The 6,237-nt window shown below is 46.1% G+C and overlaps 1 pseudogene; it reads right to left on the bottom strand.

The window, feature by feature from the left end:
• Positions 1-297: 297 nt before the first annotated feature.
• On the bottom strand, positions 298-4,750 carry LOC101844017 (annotated as a pseudogene).
• Positions 4,751-6,237: the final 1,487 nt, after the last annotated feature.

Genomic DNA, 6,237 nt, shown 5'->3' with positions numbered 1-6,237 from the left:
CTGGGAACCAGACTCAGATCCACTGCAAGAGCATCTGAACTGCGGAGCCATAGCTCCATACCCAGCGAAGGCCGTTTTCTACGGCAGTAAAACTGCAGCAGCTTGGACTCCTTACAGCAACGACAGAGCAGACCCCCACCCTCAGAAATGGTGAAGTTAGTCCTGCTAGCTTCGTGGGATCTAGAATCACAATGGAAACACATCTCTGGGCATGTCTGTGAGGGAGTAGAGCACCCACTCTAAACACAGGTGGCAGCATTCAGTAGGCTGGGGTTCTGGACTGTAAAAAGCAGAAAGTTAGCTGCGCACCAGCGTCCGTCTCTCTCTGCTTCCTGACTGCAGATGCCATGTGAGCAGCTGCTTTATGCTCCTGCCACCATGGACCACTATTGGTGGTCCCAAAGGGAATGGAGGCATCCAACATAGCAGGAAGGGGGCCTGGAGGGGGTGGTAGTGGTGAGCCACTGAATCGCAGACCTGACTTTCCTGGTCCAGGTCGTGACCCTGGCATTGGGAGTGACGGAAGGAGAAAGGAATTCCATGGAGCAGCTTTGAACTTGTGCGGTTTACTCCCAGGAGATCAGGAGGAAGCTTAACTTTCATTTTCATTGTCCTGAGTGGCCATTTCTGTATTAGAAGCTACTTCACAGGTTGGGGAAAATAGATCAGACAGATCTTGCTCTGCTGATTCCAAATCCAATATAAACCACAGCACAGGCTTCTCCCTGGAATCAACTGAAGTAACAGTAGCTGGGTAAATGCAGTTGCCCTCTGACCGAACGGTAGAACATTTGTCCCCAACTTCCCACTGTTTTCAAGGGAGTTTCGACATTCTACTCTAGGATTTTGCTCTCCTTAGCAGGTTTTCTAGCTGAGCCTTTGGGTTTATCTGGTTTCACAAATGTCCATTCTTTAGAGCACTTTTAAAGGAAGCCACAGTTTTATCGTAAGCTCTTATCAATGTTGATTCACCCCAAATGCTGACATCACTCTGGCCAGTGCCATGCCACCCAGCACCCCATATTCCTGTTTCAAGACCCCTCAACTTCCGCTGACCATCACTGTGACTCTAAGTTGCTTCTCATCAGGTATTTTGCCACAGAAACAAGAAAAGTAACTAATGAGAAACTGCAGCTAATCACTTCTAGAAATCAAGCAAGTTCATGGCTATCTCCCTGCTTCGGATGTAGGTTTTTATCAGCCATCCCAGAGACTGTCTATTAGACATGCACTGTTTACATTGGCTACAGAAAGTGATAACCTTTCATCCTCCTTGAGAGCTGATATCAAGAGTCACCCACTGGCATCTGTACTAGCCTGTCCTTGGGGTTCTGACAGGATACATCCTCAGCTGCAGCTACTAAAAGCACCACCTGTACGTATTCACTGTGTTCCCTTTTAAAAGGGCCCCGCCCACCTCCCATCCTCCTCTCCTTCTCTCTCCCGCCCCCTCTGTCTGTTCCTTTCTATCTCTATCTCTCTGTCTCTCTACCTCTCTGACTCTGCCTGCCTCTCTTTCTCCCTCCCCTCTCTCTAGTTCTCCTTTCTCTTCTGCTGCTCCTGTCCCCAGAGGCTGGTCTTCCCCCTCCTCTTCCTCCTTTTCCCATTCACTTTCCCCCTAATTAAAAAAAACCCTCCACCCAAGCTTTGTTGCATGGCGTTCTTCTCTCGAGTGCTGCTTTTTAAATTACAACAGATCGTAGCCTGATTCTTCTGAAAAACGTGACCCCCAGATAGATAATGCCTCCATTATGATGTTATCGGTGTTTGGTCACAGCAAGACAAAAAGTAACAATAGAGACCTGGAGGCTAGGGAGATGGCTCAGCCAGCAAAGTGCTTGCCATACAAGCATGAGGAGTGGAGTTAGAGCTCTAGGATCCAAATAAAAGCCAGGCATGGTGTGCTCCCATGGGCAAACAGAGATAGGGCTGCCTGGAGCTCATTGACCAGGAAGCCTGGCTGAATGTGTGAGTTACAGGACAGTGAGCGATCCTGTCTCAAAAAAATAAAAAGAATGGACCTAGGAAACAGCACCCAAGGTGGAACTGTGGCCCCTACACACATGACCACACACACACAATGACTAGCATGAACAGTATTTCTATCATAGAGTTACAGTTTATGTAATAACCTCAGAGCATCCCTAATATTAAAATAATTACGAATGGTGTGGCTTGAGTATTTATTACCTTTTTAAAATGTAGTATGTATAACTGAAGTTTATATCATGCAGTTTATTTTATTTTATTCATTATGTATTTTCTTCATATATACATATATATATTCTATATTTTATATATACATGTATATATGGAATTGAGGGCCTTGGGCATACTAGAAAAATACCCTAGTTGTTTCTCTCTTTGAGACAGGTTGTTCCAATAATAATGACAAAATATCTCATCATTACTGTGACAAAATACTCAACAAAAACAGTTTAAGGAAGGGAGAGTTTGTTCTGACTCACGGTTTGAAGATACACCTCATCATGGTGGAAGTCATGGCAGCAGGAGTACCAGGAAGCTGGTCCCATTCCATCCACAGTCATCGAACAGAATCAGAAGCCCAGGAGATTGTGCTACCCAGACTCAGGGTGGGTTTACAAACCTCAGTTAACCCTATCTAGAAATTCCTTCACAGGTGTGCCAAGATGTTTCCTTCCATGTGACTCTAGATCTCGTCACATTAATGATTATATTAACCATCACACTGTCTCACTGCGGAACCATCCCAGAATAGTCTAGACCTCTCATCTGGCTATGCCACTTAATTTTTGGTAATGGTCAAGCATAACAACTGACTTGCAAAATGGCTGGCCTCAAACTCTCTATGTAGACCAGTCTGGCCTAGAATTGGGGAGATCAGCCTGTCTCTACTTCCTGAGTGTTGAGATTAAAGACTTGCACCACCACGCCCAGCTCCCATGGGCTAGCCTGAGCCTGCTCCAGCATGTTATGGAGTATCTGAGGACACTGTAGACATAAATCCATGGAGTTAGCCTGCACTAGTATCTCTTTAGGGTACCCCACTCAGTATCTTGGTCTACAGTCTGGCCAACTTGAAGAGAAGCAGTAGCATAGGCCACTCGCATCCTGAGTCATTCTCTCGGGGGCATTGCCTGAGGTCTGTAGCAGAGCAGCCCAGACAACTCCTGTGAAAGCTGCTGTGCTAAGTTAGATGGTTTGGAGAAACAGCTAGATGGTCAAGAGCACACTCTCTCCTCTTGTAGAGGACCTGAGTCCAGTTCCTAACACCTATGTCACATGACTCACAACTGCCTGTAACCCCAGTGCCTCTGGCCTCCATAAGCACCTAACACACATGTACCCACACACATTTGTACATATAATTGGTAAAAAAAATTCATTAAAACTTAAAACTTTAGCCAGGCTATGGTGGCACACACCTTTAGTCCCAGCACTCAGGAGGCAGAGACAGGTGGATCTTTGTGAGGTCAAGGCCAGCTTGGTCTACTGAGCGAGTTCCAAGACAGCAAGGATGGTTTCACAGAGAAATCCTGTCTCGGAAAAAAATCAAGAAAAAAACTACACACAAAACCTTCTCTAAAAGCTGTTTCTTTTTTTTTTTTTAAAGAAAAATAGGAGAGTGAATAGACCAATCAAAATCTAGGAATTATGGGCTGGGGAAACGGTTCCATTGATAAAGTGTTTGCCACACATGCATAAGGAAAGCATGAGGACCCGACCTCAAGCTCTAAAACATGTATAAAAATGGAGGGTGTGGTGGTGCATGCCTGTCATCTCCCAACTGGAGAAGCAGAGGCAAGCACAGCCCTGGAGCTTTGCTGACCAGCCAGTGTGGCTAAATTGGTTGAGTTCCAAGTAAAAGTGAGACCCTTCTCAAAAAAAACAAACAAACAAAAGGAGGTGGACATTTAAGGGAAAACATCTGGGGCTGTCCTCCAGTTTCCACTCATACAATATGCACACACACACACACACACACACACACACACACACACACACGAAAGGCTGGGAACCGTATAATTAGAGCACCATGCAAACCAGTGACAGCCTATCAGACACCCCAGCCAGGATGCGCAGCAGCATCACTGGTGAGACCTCCCTCATACCATTAAGCTCTGAACGTGCACGTCAACAAGTAGGTCTTGAGGACTTCAGGAGTAGCTCAATAGTACAGCACCTGGATAGCATGTCCAAGGCCCCGCCCTCAATCTCCAGCCCAGTAAAAAAGACATAAGAGGAAGAAGGAGGAGGAGTGGGAGATTCGGGAAGGTGGAGGGAGGGGAGATGGAAAATGAAGGGAAGGAAGGAGAGGAGGTGGGAAGGAAAAGCTCTTGAGCTGGGAATGTAGCTTGCCGGTACAGCACGTGCCAGCCATAGGCCGTCCCCAGCACTACAGAACGGTAAGCCTTTGAGAGCATTTCCTGCAGTGTACATCCTCTATTGCATCGAAAACTCCCATCCTGACCTTGACCGTCACATGCTTTGTCTAGTTTTTTGTTTTTGAGTTTTGGGGTTTTTTTATTTGTTTTTTTCTGTGGTGGGAGTTACCAGTTCCCCTACACACAACTCAAAACTTCGGGGGTTGACTGCTGTGTGGAAAGCATGTCCCTTGAACTGTCAAACCACTCTCATTACTGAGACAAAATGCCCCACCAAAGCAGCTTTCCCTGTCTTGGACTACCAAATGACCCATCTCTGCCACTTCTGGGTAGATACCTGAAGGAATCTGTGCTGGCAGAACACAGAAATACTTGCACACCATGATCGGTGCTGCATTTTTCACACTAGTCACATACAGAGCCAGACTGGACAGGTGCCCATGGATGAACAAATCAATAAAGACCCAAACTGAAGCTCACTACTTTATTTGACAAACATCATGACCAAAAAGCATCTTTGAAAGGCAAGGACTCGTTTCAGCCCGCAGTTTATAGTCCTTCACTAAGGGAAGGCAGGAAGCTGGGGGCAGAAACTGGAGCAGAGACCATAGAGAAACTCGTGGATCTCTCGGCTTGCTTTTTTATACGCCTCAGGAACTCCTGCCCGGGGGTGGCACCACTCACAGTGGCCTGGACACTCCCACAACAATCAAGAAGAGTACCACACTGACTTGCCTATAGGCCAATCTAAAGGAGGCATCCTTGTAGCACGAATAATAAAACCCAGAGACAGACATTGGAGTTCAAGTTGAAGATCAGAGAAGCAAAGCAGCCAGCCAGTAGCTCTTACCTCCACCAAAGCTGAAATGGAGATCCTGTCTTCCCTGTGACTGGAAACTGAATTCCCATGAGACCATTTGCTTCTTCCTTATATACCTCTCTAGTGCTGGGATTAAAGGCATGAGCTCTGTTACTCTTTTAGACTGATTCACTCTTGTGTAGCCAAGGGTGGCCTTAGACTCACAGAGATCCATCTGCCTGTCTCCTGAGTCCTGGGATTAAAGGTGTGTGCCACCACTGCCCAGTTTATATGGCTAACTAGTGTGGCTGGCTTTGCATTCTGATCCCCAGGAAAACTTTATTAAATCATAAACAACACCTCACGTCCTCTTTTGGTTGTTATGGTGGTGGCGGTGGCGGAGGTGGTTTCAAGACAAGATCTCACTATGTAGTTTTGACTGTCCTAAAACTAAGTAGACCAGGATCGCCTAAAAATCAGAGATCTGCTTTTCTCTACCTCCCTAGTGCTGGGATTAAAGGTGTGTGTCACTATACTCAGCTAGAGGCATCTTCTTAATTGAGGGGATTCTGGCTTTTATCAAGTCGACAAAACTAACCAACATGGGCTACCTTTTTTTCCCCTTGAACTTTTCTCTTTTTTTTTTTTCCGGTAGCACTGAGGTTTCTTGGGGCCTCCTAGTACAGACTCTGGTTCACATACGTGGGTCAAAAAGCAAACAAAATATAAAAAAGCATGAACGTGGGGAAGGGAGGGGATGAATGGCATGAGGAAGATAAGATAGGGTGGGACACAAGTAAACAGAATGCACTGTATACACCTGTGAAACCACCAAAGGACACACTGAAAGATGTGTTTTAGGAAGTAGGAATGTCCAGGTAATCTAAGAAAAAGAAAGACTATGCCAAGACGAGAACATGCTCTGTCTGTGTTATCACTACTCATGAAAAGCAGAGGCCTAATGTAAGGACGCGCAAGAACACAGTGGGGGCAGAGGCAGGTGGATCTGTGAGTTGAAGGCCAGCTGCTCTATTTAGGACCTTCCAGGACAGCCAGGGCTACACAGTGAAA

This window comes from Mesocricetus auratus, unplaced genomic scaffold, assembly GCF_017639785.1.
Source record: "Mesocricetus auratus isolate SY011 unplaced genomic scaffold, BCM_Maur_2.0 Super-Scaffold_100676, whole genome shotgun sequence".
Classification (NCBI taxonomy): domain Eukaryota; kingdom Metazoa; phylum Chordata; class Mammalia; order Rodentia; family Cricetidae; genus Mesocricetus; species Mesocricetus auratus.
This window is presented reverse-complemented; position numbering and strand designations above follow the sequence as displayed.